General features: G+C 43.7%; 1 protein-coding gene across 1 annotated transcript in view; it reads left to right on the forward strand.

The window, feature by feature from the left end:
- The first annotated feature begins 5613 nt into the window (after nt 1–5613).
- The window catches only part of LOC105695926 (putative glycerol kinase 5), a 35854-nt gene continuing 18614 nt past the window's right edge, over nt 5614–22853 (forward strand). The window contains exon 1 of the mRNA XM_023432617.1: nt 5614–5706. The gene's annotated coding sequence lies outside the window, so the exon portion shown is untranslated. The remainder of the gene's footprint in view (nt 5707–22853) is intronic.

A 22853-nucleotide genomic window follows, 5' to 3' on the forward strand; every position in this document is an offset into this window, starting at 1 on the left:
ATGGGTTTGCTCCTGTGTAGGTTCTTACGCGAAGAAAACACAGTAATCTGACGTTTCTGAAAATTTAAAATCGACATATGTCTTGTTACGTAGGTACCTTCCGTACCCTAAAATAGGGAAAAATCCACTTTTTTTTATTAACCGGAGTCAGCCATGGAAATCCGAGTACAGAAATCTTGCGAAAGAATTCAACGAGTTCACCGGCCAAACGGCTCCAAAAGTCACCAACCAACCCGGGGCAAACAACCTGATGACTCCGCAACGCATCAGCACGACTCCGAAGTCCACCCTCACCTGCGCCCTAGGAAACCCCCACCAATTGGAATATCCTGCTAATAAAACCAGCAGTCAGATCAGAAGTCGAGCTAGTCAGTCTTTTAGTCAATTTGTGATAAGTCAACGTCAGTCGTCATCGAAACCTCGAGTGGAGCTCCTGGCCCCGGTACTCCGTTCCTAGCGAGTCAGAGACCGAGACCGCCGGACTCCCTGCCAAGGACCACTATCCTGCGAGCTGCAGTAGCGCCATCCGGTACTCCAGCGATCCAGCCACCGAGTCAGGACTAGACGGCGGCACTGCGACTTCCATTGGACGGGAGGCTTCTAGGAGACCTCCAACCCTAGGGCACGCCACGGGACGAAGGTGTTCACGCACTGTCATCCGACCGGGTCGATCAAAAGAGACTGTCACCGATTACGGCCGCTAAACAAGCCAGGTAGAGGATCCTTCGCAAGCTCGATTCATCCTCATTTTCATTCTAGTTTACTTATTAACCCTTCATCGTCGACCAAAACCAAATACTAACCATTATCGCGATTTCCATGCCTTGCTCCGGTTAACCGGATAGATTAAGAACCCATCAATTTTCCTTTGACAGCTGAGCTCGAATCTCAGCATCGCGAGATAGAATCACGCGCAGACCACCATTAAAATATCAAGAATTCCCGCGTCAGCACCCCGGCGTCCAGTAACCTGCCACCGCTAAAGCGCGCTATCGCGACACCCGAACCTCCGCGACGCGGAAGTATACTAATCCAGAGAAATTAGGTCAAGACACCTCGTGTGCTCCTCACAGCTGACTGTAGTTCAAACCTCGCGTACGAATAAATATAGCTCTTATCGCCACATAGCCTTTTGTTCGCACCCCTTTTTATCCCTCACTCTCCTAGATCCCACCAGAGGAATTGATCTAGCCGCTCGGATCAATCTCCTCACAAACTCAAAATAAACGTTACGCGCAAGATTTGGGTAATCTCCATCCGAATTACCCCGGCCTCGCATCCGCTCGGCCGCCCCGTAACACTCTTGAATACCTTCATGGATTACAAGTATTTAGGTCTCTAATGAAAGAGAAGAAATGAACAACGAGATCCATGTATGCTAAGAACTTCGTAAAGTATGATGAAGGGCGCACTAGGTGTTTGAAGAAAAATGAAGGGGATGTGAAAGTCAATTAAAGGGCATCTGAAAAGTTAATCGTTCATGAAACTTTTTTCCGAGTTAGGTGTGCTGAATCGTTTCAAACTTTACAACCTGAACGTGGAGGCTATAAAAAAGGTCCTAACACTAATGAAATTTTATTTTTATAACAAATTTAAAAAGTATCTAAATAAATTTTTAAAATTGAAATTTCATGAGTTTCAGGACCTTCCTTATACCCTTCATATCTGTATTATAAAGTTTGAATCGATTCAGTACACCCAGTTTGGAGAAAAGTTTCATGAACGAGAACTCCTTGACACGATTCTCTTAAATACCCGATTAAACGATGTTTAGAGGAAAAGAGAGTCAGTCAACGTCCATGTACAGTCGGCGTCTTGTATAATTGATGCCAATAAACTTGTCTGACGCTACTACGTCTCTTGATAAAAGAGAGTAGCGCTCAGTTAACGTCCATATATAGTCGGAGCCAATAAACTTGTCTGAGACACTACCGCGTTTGTTGATGACAATTTCTATTTAATTTTGAAAAAGAGTACCCAACACAAATTTCAATCCGGATTATAGTTTAAAAACTGTAGTGTTTTAAAATTGACTGATCACGAAGTACGATTATTTGTCGAATTTGTTTAATTTGTCCAGTTCAAACATCCCATTATCTGTGCCACTGTTCAGATTCAGTACTCGTGGTTAACAAAAGTCGGGCATTATCTGTTTGCGAGATTCTTGAATTTTAGTATGTTAGAGACAATCTGAATGCGAACTCACTGAATCGGTAAAGTAACAAGGACAAAAAGTGTCTTCCTTTCAGGTACCTTAAAAAAGAAAAAAAATTATTTAAAATTGATATTTAACTCCCCCTTCGAGAGGTATCGGGATGTTTCTACTGGCACTGTTTAGTAATTAATCCTGCTTCGTGAATGGTCAATTTTAAGCCACTGAAGTTCTGAAACTGTATTCAGGACTGTTGTTTGCGTTAGTTCTTTTGCAGAATTAGATAGAGATTATCATTATATATTTCTTGTTCGCGAGGTTTGGGATACCCCGTTACCCAGTGAACACTGTATAGCTGTTGGATAAATTTTACGTTTTCGAAATTAACATGTTATGGAGCATAAAAGTAACATGGTAGTTAGATGTTAGTTATTATTTCCTACTGAGTAAGGTAACATGTTATGTAACATGTTATATTAATGTTATATTAATGTTATATTTTCAGTTACCTTAAAATTTTTCATACATTTAAAAAAAAGATCACGCAATTTTATCCAAAATTAGATAATTTTTTATTTTTAGTTATTGTTTGGTACTTGACAATAGTTAGATATTAAATGACAAATCAGACTTTCAATAAAATTATGTAATGATAAACTATCTGATTTTACTTAAAGACTATTATGATTTCATTCGACTAGCAAACAATGACTGATAATGTATATGCGCGTACAAATTAAAATCACATTTTTTCATACGAATAGTAAACAAAATATGACATATATTAATCTTATGACATTTGACGATGAATTATGACAATGACGATGACGATGATGTAATAAAATAAATGACAGCATCAATGTGGTTCTGTTTTGTTACAAATATGTGTTGCATATACACAGTAATATAAGGATAGTAACATAATCTAGAATGAGAGTAACAGTTATGTTACATTTATATAGAGATGATAGTAACAAATATTATGTAACCTGTTAGCTCCATGTTACATAACTGTTAAGTTACTGCACTGTAGCAAATGTCATGTAACTAGTTAGCTCTATGTTACGTAAGGTTATTACATTGTAACAAACGTTATGTTATTTGTTAGTTTTAAGTTACGTAACTGTTAGGTTTGGTGTTCAGTGGGTATATATTGTATTATTACCAGTGTAATTTTTCAATATCTCATTATATAATGTTATTTTAGTATTTTGACATAATGTCCTTAATGGGAATAATTCAGGTGTTACCTGAATGAGTTTAAGGTGACATGAAAGGATCAACCTATATTAGATTTTAGATTTTATATTAGCTATTTAGGACCCATAGGAATTTGATCTTTAAACGGTGGTTGAAGAGTTGCAATAAGGACTCAGGAGTTCTTAAGGATTCTCGAGAATTAAATCGCTATATTATATTTAATTTGAACAGTCACATTTATAATGAAATTAGAAGGGGTACAGTGTCAATACAGGGTGAAGTGCACCTAGAATATTCCGTGAGAAGGGAATGTCGCGAGACGAGACAAGGACGTTGAAGGCCGCGCGTTACCGGCCTGCGGAATATTCGTCCGAGTATCAATTGCAGAATATTAACTCGGGATTCTTTACTTGCAAGGTGCCATTTACTTTACTCAGAAAGAGCAGGTAAAGAGTTAAAATTTTGGTATTCTGTTGCGAGTTATTCATTTGGAATAGATTTCAAAAGAGTGATGAAGAATGAAGGAGTGGATGAGTGGAGCTCTGTGAAGGGGAGCTGTACCTTGGCTTCGCAAAGGTCTTTACTTCCGGTGGCGTCTTTCCTACGTCCAGCCGGTTGCGATGAACTGCACGTGAACGCCTTCAAATCGGGGCGTGCCCTAGGACTGGAGCATTCTATAATCCTCCCGGTAGTCTGGAATTCGCTGCGCCGTCATTCTTCTCACTGTTGGTTCGTGGATGTCGGAGTACCGAAACACACAACTGTTACGAACGATACGGTCGTCTCTTCACAGAACCCTTGCCACACAGAGTGTGGACTATCTGACTGAGAGGAGCTTCGACCAGAAGAGTAGTTGACAAACAGCCTCAGAAAAATGCTGTGCTATTTTTCGGATCAGTATTTATATGGGATCTTATCCTTGAGATGTCCGTGGGGAGAGGATCCAAGTTCCTTGTTTTTGGATTTTTGTTGCTAGGGACTTCATCGGACGTGATTAGGAAGTCACTATGTTGACGGATGAGTAGGCCCATGTTTTGGTTTAGAGTGCAGTTCGATGCGGAAGGCGCTGGGTAAAGCCAAAACGTTCCTCGATGATCGCTCCACCCATTGTTATTTTTCCCAGTTAGTCAGATGACATTATCGTTGCTTTAAATTCGATATTCATCTTCCGGTACCTGACTCATACTTAATGTAATGCGTGCATCTATATTTTGAGGAAATAAAGGTAACCTCGGAACAATATTGAGAGATCCAGTTGTCCGTGAAAGTATTCTCCGAAATGGATGTACCGATTCGTACCAAATCTTACCACGTAAATATGGAGGCCCTAAGGCAGGTCCTGACACTCATGAAATTTCATTTTTAATACAAAAATTATTTACTTATCATGGACTAGAAGCAATTAGACGTTAAGCTTGCATGTTTTTGATGTTTTATGCTTTTCGAAGGCTTAGAATCGAAAATAAAGAGTTTCAGGGCTTAGTTCGAATAATTTAGAATACTAGAGAAATGGAATATTACAAAGTCAGATGGGAAAATATGGAAATTACATTCACAAACGATTTCGAAAGAATGTTGGCATGTCCTGTGGATTACACGTATTTTTGAGCAAAAAATTAATTGCAGCTAGCGGCACAGATGGTGCCATTAGTCCATTAGAGTATCAGAAATCATGAATCCATGGAATTTCGGTAGTTTTATTTCGATCTTTTTATAATATTTCTACCGAAATAACATAAGGAACACTTCATTTCGACTAATTCGTAACGTAGAGTGTAACAAGCGTCAACATAAAGGCAAATATCGGTGACGTTGCGTGTCAGCTTATGTTACCATTTGAGTATTAAAAATACCGTTACCACCAAAAAGGGTACAGATAAGTTTTAGTTTATCGACATCAATTAAATTTCTCAGCGCCTTTCATATCATCCTAATAGAATGAAAGTAAAGTGAATCATTAATGGAATCTGCAAAATCAAACCACCGATATTTTTGTTTTCTTTAGTATTACGGCTTGGTGTAAATGCGAAAGAAAGAAGCTAAAATGCAGTTTTGGACTTTTATAACAGCTTTTTTCAGATGCTATGCGTATAAATACATGAAATCGCTCGGAATTGTAAATACTTTATTTTCTCCCAAAAAGAAAAAGGATATTTATTTCAGTTTCAAAAGTATCACTGTTCAAAAACCGATAATGCACCGTTGCCTCCTGACTGCTGGGCAGAAGTTTCACCGACATTCTTTTCTCTGATTACAACAGGTAGAACTTCTCTATCCTAAGCCTGGGTACGTGGAAATCGATCCGGATCAACTATGGTCTGCTATAATCACTGTCATCAAAAATGCAATCCAAGGTAAGAAAGTTAGAAGCTTAAGTACCCTAGCGGATATGAATGTCATTCCCGAAGAGCTATTCAATTGGAAATCGATAAAAATTATTTCATTTCATAAGAAGTGATTGCATTTGACCATGCGGTAGACGCTAATGTTATATAGTAGTAAGTGATTTCCAGCATTAAAATTTTCGGTATTAAAGTTTCGGCGATTTCCAGTAATTTCCAACAATGTTTTAGAGATTTTAAACGATTTTCTATGATTTTCAATAATTTCTGAAATATCTATTACGCACTTTCATGTTTCTCTCTGGTTTTTAAACATTCTAAACATGACCTTTATTACTGATTTTTAATAATATCTGCCCAATTTCTTTAAATTATGTTAGCCGTGTATATAATCAATTTCTTTAACGGTTTGCCGATTTATGTACGTAAGTTAACTGAATATTTTAAGCTGTCTCCAGTACATTACTAAAATACACAACTTTATATGTACTGTGCCGTGGCAAAATATCTGTCAGTTACAAGGGGGGTTTGAAACCGGAGCGGGGAGGAGTCCCTCCGGCAATCATTAGGGTTAAGATATGTTTGTTATTTAATAATTGTGTAAAAATAGGGATAAACCTAGAGGTGCTAAGTTGCGGCATGCATCGCCGCATATCGACGCGCGCATTCTAAGTTTACAGGATCGCGCAAAACACGCGGGGCTCAAAAATCGGAGGTTCTGCTACCATCGGCCGGCGGTCGCCCTAATTAGACGGCCTAGTGACCTACTTTGATTAGACGAAGATGGCAGATCGGAGCCCAGAAAGGAGTTTTGCGGAGCCCACCAGGGGGGCAATGCCGCTGGAACGGAAGATTTTCCGGCGGAACCGGCATTGCATAAAAGGCCAGGAGGAGGCAAACCGGTGTGGTAGTCCCTCCGACTACCACACCGGTTGTATTACATCTGATTACCGTCCCGTTCAGCGACAGCGTTTCCCGTCGAGATCAGAGTACCGAAGGGCGCCGTGCCGTTCCACTTCCTAAAGGGTGCTGTACCGTCCCGTATTCCGAGGGATGTCTCAGTGCTGTCGCCTCCCAAAAGGAGTTTCCGTCCCCACCATGCGAGCGCCGTACCGATGAGCTCGAGCTTACCCAGGGGGTCTCTCTACCGCCTTGTTCGTTTTCCGTTTGCTGCTTCTGTAGATGCCGTTTTCCGATTCCCGCCTGTGCCACCGTAGAGTGCGGGAAGATTCCTACGCCGTTCGGAGGATGCCGGCCTGTCGTAACTCTCGTGTGTCAGTCGGTCCGGGGGCCGCATATCGTTTTGGCGGATAGTCGCCATTTTTTTTTTTTTTCGTGCTTAGGCGGCACCTTCCGACCCGCATATGCCGTAGTGAATTTCCGTCTAGTGGCGTCCCCCTTTGAACCTAATATTGTCGGGTGGAAACTCTCGCTCGCCTCCTTACATAGTGCCCCTTACTGTTACCGTATTATTGTGTCTCAGAAATTATCGTGGCTGCGTGCGCGCAGGTCTGGGTGAGCGAGAGGAGTAGTACCATACCGCGGGCCGGCGCCATTATCGTTATACGCGCTAATTGGGCTCCGGGCCTTTATCGAGGCACCTAGGGGCCCTAAAAGGTCCTCCCGACAGGGCGTTGTGCCCCGTTTGGACCCCTACCGAGGGGTATCAAGTTTGATCGCGACACGTAATATTTTGCACTGTTAATCCCCACCAAGCGTCCATCCCGTTCGACGAGCGCCCTTCTGTCTTCGTTATATTTTGTACCGCGGGCGCAACCATTATTGAAGAAAGCGAAGCAGGAATAAAGATCCCGTCAGGATGGTTCATCGCAAGGCACCCTTTTATTTTCATTTGCGAACCTTTCAATTTCGAAGGTTTCGAGGACGACTCCTCTTTACTCGTTTCGTACCGTACTGAACCACCAAACTCTACCGTGCCGGGAAGGGCATAAGGTCCTCCCGGGGCTAAGTGGCCGGTGGTATACGCTCGACCGGTCCCGGCTACCGGACGCAGGGTCGTAGTACTTTGGCTACCTGAAACCGGAATTCCGAGGTGTGCGCGTGCGCACCTGGCGCTCTGATATAAATCGGTTTTCCGGAAGGCCAAAAGATCGGGCTTGACCCGATTCATTACGTAAGGTTCGAATGAATAAGGGGATAGGTTTTCCCGTCGCAGTACATGAACAAATAGTTACACACATAACACCAGGTGTATAAGCTGAAATCCGCTGGTTGCTCATAGATTGCGTTAGTGAGCATATTAACTTACTATGGACACGCCATACTTTTGTTTTGCATGAGTTTGATATCTGTCAACAATAATCAGTGCACATTATCCGCAATTTCATACAACAACATGCATTTTTCCTTTAGTAATCATGTCTAGTTTTTGCCAGAAAAAGAATATATACGAGAAGCTCTGCGTTTCTGCTTCAATTTGAAGAAATCGGCTGCCGAATCGCATCGAATGCTTGTGGAGACCTATGGTGACAGTGCTTTATTGGAAACAACGTGCAGAGATTGGTTTCGTCGGTTCAAAAACGGCAATTTTGACCTGAGCGACAAGAAGCCTGAAAATCGGCCTAGGAAGGTTGATGACCATCAATTGCAGGCTCTCTTGGACGAGGACGATACCCAATTGCAAAAAATTCTTGCCGAGCAATTGGATGTTACTCAACCAGCCATTTCCATGCGCCTACGTGCTATGAGGGAGGTTCACAATATCGGAAAATGGGTGCCGCATGAATTGACCGATAGGCAGATGGAGAAACGCCAAAACACATGCGAAATCTTGCTTGCCAAACAAAAAAGAAAGTCATTCCTGCGTCGGATTGTGTCTGGCGATGAAAAGTGGATATTTTTCGAGAATTCTAAACGCAAGAAATCATGGGTTGATCCCGGCCAACCATCAAAATCGTTCGCATGACCAAATCGCTTCGGACGAAAGACGATGCTGTGCGTTTGATGGGATCAGCAGGGTATGGTCTACTATGAGCTGTTGAAAACTGGTGAAACTGTCAATGCCCACCGCTACCACCAACAACTGATCAAATTGCCCCATGCTCTGCGTGAAAAAAGGCCCGATTATCCTCAAAAACATGACAAATTGATTTTCCTCCACGACAACGCACCATCGCACACGTCAAAAATGGTCCGACTCTACTTGGAGGCACTCAACTGGGAAGTGCTACCCCATGCTGCTTGTTCACTAGACTTGGTCCCTTCCGACTACAACCTGTTTTCGTCGATGGGCCACGCGCTCACTGAGCAACACTTCGATTCTTACGAAGACGTCCGACAGTGGCTTGATGAGTGGTTTGCCTCGAAAGAGAAGGAAGTTTTTTGGCGTGGTATCCACAAATTGCCCGAGAGGTGGGACGAATGTGTAGCTACCGAGGGCCAGGACTTTGACTAAATTATTTTTTTGCTTTGTATGAAAAAAATATGTTTTTCTGACTAAAAAACAGTGGGTTTAACCTTATATACCTGGTAAATTGTAATGGGATTCGGGAGGAGAAAACTGGCGGTGAGAGAATGTGACGGCGAAGTTTCACTAGAACTGGAAACCGCTTTTTTCTAAATTATCCTTAAATTCTAACTTACTCTACCTTAGGAGTTTACGCGGGTTCGGTGTCGGTCGGCGGAATGGCTGTGACACACGTGGCGCGGCAAAATGGCTGCCCCATAGTCGTGCCTCGGCGGACGTCGACGGGGTGCTTTGGGCTCATCGATTTAAGTAATCGGTCGGCCGGCAGATCTATACTTAAATAATACGCCGCTACTTACACTTACTGATTGTTCCTGGAGGCCCCAAACGTCGTTGACCCACGCTAGAAAGACTAAATGAATGAATGATTTAATACTTACCGTTCCCGCTCCGCTCCGGCTTGTGACGACAAAATCCTGCCGCGTCACAACATATAATACTAAAACAAGTACCATGTTAAAAATTAATGACTGAGGTAATACTTAAGTTAGCAAAAATTGTAGGGTTTAATAAGTTTGAAAAATATCTCAGGACACCGCAATTCGTTTACATACTTTGTGACGTATATCCGGTCCGTCGGATACCTAGGTTCACAAAAAGGGCACTTGCCTGGGAGGCTCAAACCTTGGGTCTCCTAGGGTCCCTAAACTCTACCTCCGCCCTGGCTCGAATCCACCCTTGAGCACCGATTTGTAGACCGGTTGGGCGCCAGATGTCCCAGGACCCCAAATCTTGAAGTTCCTTCGGCCGCCCTTCCCTGAGGGCCTTGACTCTCCCCGCGAGAGTGAAGACGAAAGGCGAGGGCGAAGGGTTATCCTCGACTTTCTTGAGGCCCGCCCTCGGGGAAAACTCCTGAAATTTCTCCTCTGCTCAAAAATGGCTCCGCGGGCCGGGACGAAGGGCCATATAACTCAAATAGTTTGCCACCGAGATGACGTGGAGATGGGCGAAATAAGGGTACTTAACCCGGCGATTTTAATTTGTCCAGAAGGGACCTGATTCCCTTCCGGTAAGGGAGAGGAAAGGTATGCCTCTGCTAGTAAAATAAAATCTAACTCCGAATTAAAGGGTTAATCACAACGGCGATTTATTCATCGGAGGTAGTGAGCCGAATCTCAAAAGTAGTAGACAAAAATAAATTTAACAGAGAGCTGAATGGATATTACCCGACACTAATTCGGACAAGGAACGCGCGCGATGCAGGCGCACTGGCGAGGAGTTAAATAATTATAGAATATAGCACAAGGAACAGTAACTATAAAAGTAAAGAATAAAAGGTACGAGATCTGAGGTATAAGGGACGCTCGCCAACTAAAACTAAACAAAATTCAAAAGCGATCGCACCGCCGAGGGCGCGCGGGACGATTATTATAAATTTTGTTGGCCTGGAAAGTATAATCAGTTGACCAGTCGGATGCGATGATCTGAAATAGGGAAAATAATACGCGTTCGGAATGGTATATTGCAGCAGGAAGACTATCGCAAAGCGCGCGAGGAATTCTAGTCAAACGAGACGTATCAAGAACGTTAAATTTGGGAACTTGCAATCATAAAAGAAATTGTCCGCATGAGGGACCTAGGTCATACTCAAGAAAGAAAATACTATGTGAACTCTTCGAAGGAACTCTGATAATGAAAAGCGTGATTTGGCGGCTTTAATATTAAAATATCAGAGGGATAAGGAATAGAAGAATTTATAATACGGGATATGCGAACCGAATTTATTCTAAACGGATCGCCAGAGAAATAGAATTTACGTACAAGAGATCGCTCGGAAATATTCGTGAGAGGGACGATTTTATTTAATACGCGAAACTATCGACCCTAAGTCCCTCGCAAAGGAAATCGAACATATTATAAATGCCTGTGGACTATCTAAGGAAAGCGTGTCGAATGCTCTATCGGACTTTAAGATCTGCGACGCAATGATTTGAATTAAAGGATTTGACATTCGAATTTCGCACTTTTTAAAATTAATCTTCGACGCAGAGGGAAATTGAATCTCGTAAATCTATTCGAAAACACGGTCGAAAGTGGGAATTCGTCCCGATTTTCATATGTCGAGGAAATATAAAAGATTAGATTAATATAATCGCGGAGTCTCGGGAAAACATAGATTTTTCGCACTGCGGCGCTCGCTCCATGTTACGTGGTGCGGACTGGGCCGTTTGGCCCCGAGGAAGAAGGAAGCGAAGTGCGCGCACGCATCGGTTGACGCGAACGGCCCTATAGCAGCCTCGCGGCTTCCTCGCCTGTTGGTCCGCGAAATCGAGATTTTCGGGAGATACTGGTCAGGAAGGCTAACTACTATCTAAAGCTACTCTTGCAATTCACTTTTAGGAGGGCCTAGGATACGCGGGTCCCGGATTACTCAATCCGGGCCGCCGAAGGAGACGCTAACTATTGGGAAACCTTTATTTTCGAAGCCATCCTGAAAATGAAAGTTACGTTCTCGCCGCGCAATCACACGAAACCCGGCCAAATTTTGGGATAAGGTCCCGGTTTCTCCGGGTCCCACACCTGTCCTGCTTCTTCTCAAGCTTCAGGTTCCGGCGGTCGGCCCTACGGTGCCTTTGACGGAATATCATATATAAGTATCTCCTACGTCCTGCCGGTTGCGACGAACTGCTCGTGACCGCCTTCAAACCGGGGCGTGTCCTAGGGTTGAAGCTTTCTAAGTTTCTCGCGCTTGTCCGGAATTCGCAGAGCCGTCGTCCTTCTTACTGTTGGCTCGTGGATGTCGGAGTACCGAAACGCATAATTGTTACTAGCAGTTGTTATGTGGCGGCCGAGGGGATGCGAGGCTGGGTGAAATATTCGGGTTTCGCCTAAAGGGTTCTTACCTCGTACGTTTACGTAACGATGTAGATATTATTGTGAGTAGATGGTCTGAGCGGCTAGACCAGATCCTCTGGTGGGATTTATAGGAATGAGGAGCAGATGAGGGCTAATAAATGGAGGTTATTGATAAGTTGACAAGGATGATTATATTTGTCTCTTGTCAGGTGGTATTTCTCCTAGTCGTAAAGGTCCGTCAGGGTTCGCGAGTCTAATTCTTGCGGTTCGGTTTCGTTCCACGTTGCGGAGCTTCGGGTGACGCGATAAGGCGGTCAGTGGCAGTAGGTCACTGGGCGCTTTAGACTTAACACTTAGCCGACCGATTGGGGAGATCTCCCCACTTTAAAGTAAGTTGTTGTCCGACCGGTCGGAGAGATCTCCCCACTTTAAAGTAAGTCGGTGTACGACCGATCGGGGAGATCTCCCACTTTGACCTTAGCAACGCGTTTCTCGTTTTCTGGTATTATTAACTACCTTGATCTGAAGTTGCTCGCAATTATTGACGAACTGTTTCTATGAAGAACAACATATAATAAAATCCACCAATTTTTAAGGCCCCTTATTGCCCGTTATTACGGCTCTTTAGGTTCGGGATTTCCGAAGGTCCCGAAACACCGTTAACCAGCCTTCCAACCCCTAAAAACCGTTAACGCTCAATTTCTACCAGTCATAAAATATGACTCGTCAATTATTTTACGACCGCCACATGCACACAGTGTCCGACACCTGGGAAATAGTCAACCCTCGCGGTCATTTTTGTAATTTACTAACTGGCCTAAAAACGAGCGCGGTGGAAATCGTATAGTTCGCTATGGCGGGCGCGGTCGGCTAAGTGGTAAGAACTATTGGGGATTTTGTAATGAGATAAACGTCATATTATTCGCCATGTATAGACGATATTATAGGCTACCATTTTACCCCAAAGTATTACATCCGTCAAATTTTATAAAACAAAGTAGCCATTTTTCGATAATTTTTTCGACGTAAAAAATCCAAAATTGTGCCGATTTGTATCTAACCGATTCTGTTAGACAGAGCACAAAGAAACAAAATTGACGGGTCTCGGGATTTCTGCAAAAACACTACAGGGGTTAATTATTACTTAATATTTCTTATCGCCTTTTAGTGATTGTGATGACTCCATCTCCATATAGTCTTCGCATCTCCATTTTAGAATGATTCTTAATGATTCATAATGATTTTTAACAGTTTAGTTATCCACCGTCAACAAGAGTATCATTTAAATTTGGGTAAAAAGTCTTTTTATTCGAATAAACGTGTTTACGTTCAGTTTCTAAAAGCGGCTCAACATTTCCTCTATACACAGGTATCGTCAAATCAGTGGAGGAAAATCTACTTTCAATGCAATATTTTTTCCTACAAAAATAATCTTTATATTTCGTTGACAAGTAATTCTAAAAAAATATACGATATCCTATTCGTTAAGTGCCAGACCAGGTCACCGCTAGGTTATGGTGCTATGCGATCCCTAAGTGGCCAGGCACATCATGACACGCCCCCCCCCCCCATCCTCGGGGTTTGGGTTCGGGTTCCCTTCCTGGGCTCCGCGTCCGACAATCTATTGTGGGGTCATGCAAAAAAATTACCTCATAATTAGTAGTTTCATTTCGGTCCCGCGTTACGCAGCAACGCGTCGCGTTAATGCGAGTCCTTCACTATTTTGACGCCCTTGCCATCAAGCTACAGTTATGGCACATGGAATGCTCTTGCCATTGAGTTGTCTTACGGCACCATAAGAATGCTCTTGCCACCGAGCCAGTTATGGCGCAAGGACCATGTCGCTATCCGACCGAGAGAGAGACCCCACGGCGCGGCCCCGCATCTCTCAATCTCGTGCGTGGACAAATGAGAGCGACGGGCTCAGCCCGACGCAAGTCACGCGATATACCGTCGAGACTGAGTACATACGCACTCCTACTGCCTCCCGGTCCGCCGGCTAGTCCGCAGGGGACAGACGGCAATCAAGACGGTTTCGAGCGCAAATGACTAAAACTAGACAAGAGATTCGCTGCAATAGAAATTGTTTGTCACTTAAATCAAAATCGCACACAAACAAAAATTACAAGTTTCAATTATTCGAAAATTTGCGCTCGCGTTCATGGATGGATTGCTTCGGACCTTAGGCTTGTTACGTGGCGGCCGAGTGGCTAGCGAGGCCGGGGGAATTTTGTAGATTCCTCGGAGCGGTATACTGTTTGTAGAGATATTAACTCGTACGCACACGTAACCAGTTTATTACGTGAGAGATATGGAGAGGATAACCCGAGCGGCAAGGTCAACCTCTTTGGTGGGATCGATAGGTTTTTTGGTCCTCAAAGGGTGTTGGAAAGTTGCAATGAGGACACAGGAGGATTTTAAGGTTTCGTGAGAATCAAGTCGTGTTGTATTGAATGAGATAGTTCTATTTATGATATGAGGGGTACAATGTCCATGGGGGTAAGGTGTGCAAATATGTGCTGCGCTAAGCAGATCGTCGTGAGTCGAGACAAGGACATTGTAGACGGCGCGCTAGCGCCTCGCGGAAGTGTAATTGAGATACGTCCGCGTATCAGTTGCGGAATGCTGACGCGGGATTCTTTGCTTGCAAGGGGCGCTTTGCCTTACTCAGCAAGGGCGGCTAATGAGTCGCGATTCATACTTGAAGAGTTAGAATTTGATAGTTGTTACCAGAAGGTAGATACCGAATTCTATTGCAGGTTAGTAATTTGGAATAGGGTTCGAAATAGAGTGATAAAAGAGTGGAAGAGTGGAACTCTCCGAAGAGGACCTGTACCTTGGCTTCGCAGAGGCCTTTACTTCCGGTGACGTCTCTCCTACGTCCTGCCGGTTGCGATGAACTGCACGTGAACGCCTTCAAACCGGGGCGTGCCCTAGGGTTGGAGCTTCCTGAGATTCTCCCGCTGGTCCGGAATTCGCAGCGCCGTCGTTCTTCTCACTATTGGCTCGTGGATGTCGGAGTACCGAAACGCACAACTGTTACTACGGTAGGGTCAGCTCTTCAGAAAGACCCAGCCTCGCTCCAGAGACTGCTCTGTACGCTGTCTTGAACTCTTCTATACTACTGGCGGCTGCTTTTCGGTACCGCTTTTATACGAGATCTTATCCTTGAGATGTCCGTGAGGACAGGGTCCGGTTTCTTTGTTTCTGGATTTTCTTGTTAGAAGTTTGATCGGAAGTGCTGAGGTAGTCACTATGTTGACGGAAGGGTAGGTCCCGTGTTTTGGTCCAGAGTGCAGTTCGATGTGGAAGGCGTGCGAATAAGCCAAAACATTCCTCAATGATTGTTCCACTCATTGTTATTTTTTCGGTTTAATCGGACGATACTGTTGTTGCTTTGGGTTCGATATTTATTTTCCGGTAACTGACTCATACCTAATAGAATGCGCGCCTCTCTATTTTGAGGAAAATCGGGTAGCCTCGTAACAGTACCCATACCGTTTGGCATAGTTAATCGGATGTTACAGGGTTTGACAGATCCGTGAGAGTTAATGTATCAGGCCTTCGAATGGTAAAATGGGCATGATTGTATTCGTCGGAGGAGGCGGTGACACAGTCTGAATGGGGTTCGATATGAACGGGTTGTCAGGGACCGTGCTGGTGATTGTTTGAAGTTTCCGGGGCGGTTCCGGGGCTGTGCGGTGAGGTGACCTCGTGTTGCGGCCTAGTCGGTAGATGAGGTAGGCTCCTCCCGCAAGGACTATGAAGAGCGTAGGAGTTGAGATTCCTACTGGAAGGTAGGTCGTGAGCTGGCGGTGGAGAGTATTTTGTTGTTGATTCTGGATGATGATATTGAATCTTGATTTCCCTCCACGCCTGTGATCTTATTCTGGCAGTGGATTCCCAGGGTTTTTGGTCTAATGGCAGTGTAGAACCAGCTGTTAGGTGCGACCAGGATCTGCCAATAGGTGGCTCCAGGGGTGATGAGTTGAAAATCACAGGTCTTTCAATCCGTTTCCTGTGATCAGACCAGGATTTGGGTTTCATAGGTGTTTGATGATTCTGTTTTGTGGAGGGGTATGGTAAGTTTGCATAAAATCTGTTGGTGATGAGGGAGACATTGTTGAGTGTAAGATTCTTCTGGTGTGATGAAGTTGGTCTGGTCTTCGAAAGGGGCTATGTAAGACGCTTCGGGTAGAACATAGGTTGCTATCGCTCTCGGCGTTCCGTAGAATTGCTGCGTCCGGGTTGGATACGTTTTGTAAAGATGGAACGGTTCCTTGTCGAGAAGAGGGAAGGTTAGGATGAGGATTTTCCTAGTATTGGGTTTGGATATCGGCGATTTGGCTCAGGGAGTCTGGTAAGAGTTCTCTGGTTGATAGGAGGTATTCCAGAGGAGAGGTTTCCTGTATCAGGGTGACGGATTTTATCATCTACTCCACGGATAGGATTGCAGGGTGTAATAATTTTCCTTTTTGAGCAAAGAGAACTGCGCCCGTGACTAACATGATTCGGAAACGATACTCCTGGACCAGACTTTCCAATGCAGATGTCCAACGTCATACGGCTGTTCTGTACGCTTCTCGTTAATTATCGCGATTCCTTGATTCATAGCTTTGATTTATTTCTTTGATTCATTGATTCAGGGCTCCGGCTATTCCTTGTGCAATTTCGAGCGATCTAGTGGTTTCCGAGGATAGTTTATCTAATTGTTGGTGGATACACTGGAATTCAGATATCACGATGTGCGTTTGATTTTCAAGGCTCCGTGGGAGATGGGTTTTGTCCATCTCCTGCTAATCCAATTGCTGGTTCTAATATTCGGCGTCCTTGGAGGTGAGGGTGCCGAATTGAGCTTTACTAAAGGTTCCGATGAAGGAGAGAGGAGCCCTGCGCTTGGAACTTCTGCTCGGGGTTGGTATTTCTGGAATCAGGTTTCGAAGCAATTTTATGTATTTCTGCGTATCGCTCAAAAGTGAGTTGATACGCAGAGTCCATTCGCTGGCTTCACAGAAGGTGACATTGGCCTTGCAGCACTGTCGATTTGACCACCGGGCCGCACGAAAATAGGTTGATTGTTGCGTCGCGAAGTTTTTCCCTTTTAAGTCGATGAGTAGGTTGTAGCGATGCATGAAGTCTGCACCAAGGATGGATTTTGTGACGTCAGCAACGGTGAACGCCCAGGATAATCGTCTCCGTACGTCGAGATTGATGTGCATTACTTTGGTTCCGTAAGTGCGGATGACGGATCCGATTGCTGCGTGAAATTGCGTTGCGTCCGGTTCGGTGTGTGTCGCTCTCAGGCACGCATGTACATGGGCAAACACATCAGCACCCGAGTCGATTAGAAATCGCAACACTGATTGTTTGTCATTGGTTATAAGGCGGTAGCTTTTACTTTCATCGCCACACGCTACCGCGTCCTGTGACGACGATTAGCACTGGGAGTCCCTACACTTCTGTGGGGACTCGTAGCGCTACTTGCGGAACAGTACCGCCGGCCGGCGAATGTGAGCCGAGAAAGGCGACACCAATTAGTGGATAGCTGACGCAACAAACGCGCGGGAAAGTAGCTGCGCAAAACGCAGTAGTCACCGGCCTTCATGGCGATCGCTCGTCTTCGGAACCGCGTCATATCATGCCATTGTTAATCCGCGGCGTAAACAGCGCATCGCAAGCAATCTTTGTACCGGGTAAATCGAACTAATTAAATTGTAGAACGTGTGAGTGAAAAAAGTGCTTATTTTCTGTTACTGACACAGTAAATTCCCTACACTTCTCCCTCGGAAAACTGTCGCACGATGAGAACGAGCCTTGAGGGACAACCCGACATTAAGGTGTTACGAAAGTGTCATATATATATATACCAAAGAGTCAAAATATTTATAAATCTTTTCACCAAACTGGATGCACTAAATCATTTTAAACTTTAGCACGTGATTATGGAGGTCCTAAGGGAGAACGCAAAACACGTGAAATTTCATTTTTTAAAGAAAAATTTTCTTTATTTATCCCAGGCTAGAACCAAGGGCACATATTGTTGTTGAAAAATGAAACTTTATGAGCATCGTGTTCTTCCTTAGAGCCTCCATAATCTCGTGATGAAGTTTCAAATGATTCGGTGCTCTCAATTTGGAGCAATTGGATCTGTTCCTTTGGGGCGCAGCGACGACCGCGCTGACGGTGTTGGCTGTCCCCAAGACACCGCAGAAGGACTCCTGCCCGCCGGTCCGGCACCTGGCCAGAGTGTCGGGGCTGTTTCTACGAGCGGATGTCTTCACGCCACCAAGCCGAACTGACGTCCAACCCCCACGGGTCCATAATCCAGTGGCCTCTGGAGGTCAGGCCACTGCACGTCCCTGCGAATCCCGTTGGGTGAGGTCGTCATCCCTTATATAACTCGTCTAGATAAACGCCCCGATGTTTCGTGTCGTCTCTCAGCGGCCAAGTGCTAATCGATTTGAGCCGGGTAACTGTTCTTATAATCTAGAATTTCTCGGCAAGGTTCCTACAACCTGAAATATTTAAGGCTGTATGAAAGGGTCCTTCTATATATATATATATATATAAAACGTCAAAATATTTATAAAACTTTTCTCCAAACAAGGTGCACCGAATTATTTGAAATTTTAACATGTGAATATGGAGGCCCTAAGAAATAACGCGATGTTGTGATCATGAAATCATGAAATTTCATTTTTCATTAAAAAATGTGGACTTGGTTCTAGTCAACGATAAATAACAAATTTTTTTTGAATGAAATTTCACGAGCATCACGTTCTTCCGTAGGGTCTCCACAATCACGTGTTAAAGTTTCAAATGATTCGATGTACCCTGTTTGGAGAAAAATTTTATAAATATTTTGATGTTTTGAGATGTAGAATGACCCTTTCATATCACCTTAATACTACGCTGAGGGATTTAATGACAAGATATTAAAACAATTATGCGGCCTTCGGCCGAAAGAAACTATTCAAACAATACTAAAATCTCATTGCAGCTACTTAACTAGCGAAGAGACGGGATAATCCAATTCGAGGTACTTTGACAAAGGTCTAAAATTCCATATTTGCGGATATAATTTAAAGACTTGAATTCGATTAACCTTCCCGACTTCGAACCGACAGTGGTTCTTAACCAAGTCGTTGAACGCTTCTCTTTAGTTCGTGCAGTTTAAAAAAAAGCAAGATAATTGAGAAAAAACTATATTATACAATTGGATATAATGCATAAGGTCAGTGGCTCTCAACGGTTTGTTTTTTTTACGAGGAGAAAATCCCTAACGAACACCCTCGCTCCATGAGAGAGGAGCGGGGGTAGTGTCGGGCTTGCACTCACTAAAAACTCCTCGGTGGCCTCCTTCGGCGCAAAAGCGGAGGGGCTACGGGATTGGTTACGCAACCGCGGCCCCGCTCTGCGCCATGCCCGTTTCCAGGCTCATCCTAGGGGGGCAGAGGGTCCCCGCAAAATAACTCGAAAACTGCCGGCAAGTCAGGATCACATCGTCCCACCGGCACCTCCCAGGGTCGCGTGCGATGGAAAGTGACGTCCCCTGCCAACCTCAGCCGCGCGGGCTCCCAGCGGGTCCAGGAACTATATTCCTCGGCCCCTCACCCCCGCCGCTAAAGGGAGAAAAATGGCGACAGAGCAAAGCGACCACCCCAGGGGAGGCGGTGGACTCGCTAACCCCGAATGACCCCCCCCCCCCCCCCCGCCAGACCTCGGTGGAGCGGAATCGGTCAGTAACCAATCACGCTCCGCAGCCCTCATCTATAGCACGAGTGCTTGCAGAAGGAGGCCATGGGGTTCAGAGGACCGCCCGTTAGAAGAGTCCTCACTTCCTGAGCCCCAAAGAGGGTTGAGGCACCCAGCCCACAGAGAAATGAAGAAAGACATAGAGAGAGAGGGAAGAAGAAACATGAGAAAAAGTATGAAGAAAGAAGAAAGGAGAAGGAAGAAAGAAGAAGAAAGGAGAAGAACAAGAAGGAAAAGAAGAGGAAGAAGAAGAGAGAAGAATGGAGGAGAGAGTGAGAGGAAGAAATGAAACAGAGAAGAAAAGGGAGAGATTGTGTGGGCGCTCACTTTTAGTCTGGCTACTCTCCCAGCGTCTGTCCGGCATGGTAGCACTTACCGGAAAGCCAAGGCCCGCCGCCGGTATAGCCGCTGGGATTATCGTAGCACGCAAGCCCCCTCACCACGCCAAGGTAGTGAGCACGAGGGGTTCTCACCAGCCTTGTCCGTCAAGTCATCTAGTCACCTGAGTCAGAGATGCTCCCTCAATTGCACTGTTATTGCGTAACAGTTTTGACGGCATTTCGATTTTGAAATGCTACGTTACAAGACGTATATAAGAAATCCGATATAGACGTATGTACGTATCTACAAAAAACCAAAAAACCGCCTTCGGTTTAAATAATCTTCTCCAAATAAATTTTTATCAAATAACCAACAGCTTCGATCACCTACGGTTTCCCATCATCAGATGACTATATTTCTGCGTACAAAAATGCCGAAATTAGAAATCGACCATCAGCACATTTTCATTTGATCGAAAGAATGGATACTCCTGCATACAACATTTTTCAATTCAATAATATATTGTGCTAAATACCCTGCGATAGTCACTGAACATTAGTCCCCAACACTGATTCTACCACCACCCTGGTTATCGTTTTTATCTGTGTTTTAATTCGTAAGAGCCAAGTATTTGGCAAGTCCCTAAAAAAGAAAATCTTAGTATTTGAAAGTAGAGAAGATTTGAGCTTACGCATGATTACAAGTCACTTAATCCTAGAAACATGAATTCTTCATCATAATCAAGTGAAGATTTTGATACATTTTTCATTTTTTCTTTCATTTTCGTATTATTTGTTAACATACGTGAAACTTAATCGTTTTGTATTCTGTTAAGTGTAACGACAGGGCAAGTTAATGATAGGTTATAAACATGCTTAAATGCGACAAAATACGACAAAAGAGTAGAAAATGTAATTGGAACACATGGTTTACTTAAATATACGGACAAGCTACATAATATTAGTAGGCAGAAAAGTAAGAGTCCCCCCTCCACTTCCTTTGATGAGATCACACGCTCTTGTATAAGTATGAGCCCTGTCATCGGCAAAGTAGACCCCCTTAGTTACTCGTTTGCTAAACTAGATTTCTCGATCGTTCATGTACTTATAATGTCAACTGCAAACCATTTTGGAAACGTTTCGCAACGTTGACATCGGGGAAGGAAGCGACTGATCATCAGGAGGAAACTTTGAATGTCTCTCTCTATGGATAAATATCAAATTGTGGCACCCCTGGATACACGTGTGGTACTGGTTCCACAGGAAGAAGGCTGTTCAGTTTCGCTCTCGTACTCTTGACTCGGTCTCATTCTTACACGTGTAACTCGGTCTCAGTCTCGCTTTCGCACTTGTACTCAAAACTCGGTCTCGCTCTCACACTTGCAACTCGGTCTCACTGCTCCACTCGCGACTCGATCTCACACTCGCTCTCGAAACTCGGTCTCGCTCTAAGCACTCGTTACTCGGTATCGCTCTTATGCGCATAACTCGTATTCGTTTGTACTGAGTCGAGTTATAATAAAAACGACTCGAGTTGTCCGAGTTTAACGAGTTAAAACACTCGACTCGTCACATCACTAGTATATTTCAATTTCAGTCGTCCAATTCATTTCTGTTATATATTACCAGATTTTCATTAGAAACTAAATTGCTAATATACACCGCTAGCCATAAAAAACTGCGCTTTCAGTTGAATATTCGCCACATATACTCGACATCGGTCAACACATACACGTTCAAAATAAGTTAAAATTAGGTCCACAGTATGGCCTTCAAAATTAGCTCTACAGTTTATATTACACTTAATTATTTGTTTAATAACTGTTCATTTTTAAAGAAAACAATAATATCGAATATTGGTAGAAAGGACTGTAGAAAATAAGGCACGAAGAACGTTGTCCCATAATTTCCATTTCATACTGGCCAATAAGTAAATACTTACGAAAATACTAACTTTTCCTCTGGTGTGTAAGTAGTTTTTAATGAAACAATATCGTGTCATTTTAAAATATATATTTCCAAGCAAATCACTTTTTTAGAGCAAACTATCACAGATATGTAGGGTAAACAACATCCGCTATTAAGAGGATATGAAAGGCGCTAAGAAATTTAATCGACGTCGATAAAGTAAAATTCATCCATACCCTTTTTGGTAGTAATGCCGTTTTGATCACCCAAGTGGTAACAAAGGTGGCGCGTCCTATTACCGACATTTATGTTTATGTTGATGTTTTTTACCGTCTACGTTGAGAATGATACGATCTGAAGGGTTCTATATGTCATTTCGGTAAAGTAATGAGAAAAAAAACGGAAGTAAAACTGCCGAAATCCCATGAATTTATGGCTGCTTATATTTTGACGAACCAATGTCGTCATCTGTGACGTTTAACTGCAACTAAATTTTTGCTCTAAAAACACGTGTTAACCGCAGGACAAGCCAGCATTCTCTTGCAATCGTTGGTGAAAGTATTTACCACATTTTCCCATCTGACTCTGTAATTTATTCCATTTCTACGGTATTCTAAATTGTTCGACCTAGATCCCGAAACTCTTCATTTTCGATTCTAAACCGCCAAGAAGTGTAAAACATGTATGGACCACGTTCTAAAACGTGTACGGACCACGCCATGTTGGTTCTAGTTCATGATGACTAAATAAATCTTGGATAAAAAATAAAATTTTATGAGTTTATGGCGTTCTTCAGGGCCTCCATATTCACGTGGTAAAATTTGAAACGAATCGGTACACCCAATTCGGAGAATACTTTCCCCAACGATTTGACTTATCAGATATATATAGGC

Source organism: Orussus abietinus, unplaced genomic scaffold (genome assembly GCF_000612105.2).
Source record: "Orussus abietinus isolate OABI.00-Male unplaced genomic scaffold, Oabi_2.0 scaffold360, whole genome shotgun sequence".
Lineage (NCBI taxonomy): Eukaryota > Metazoa > Arthropoda > Insecta > Hymenoptera > Orussidae > Orussus > Orussus abietinus.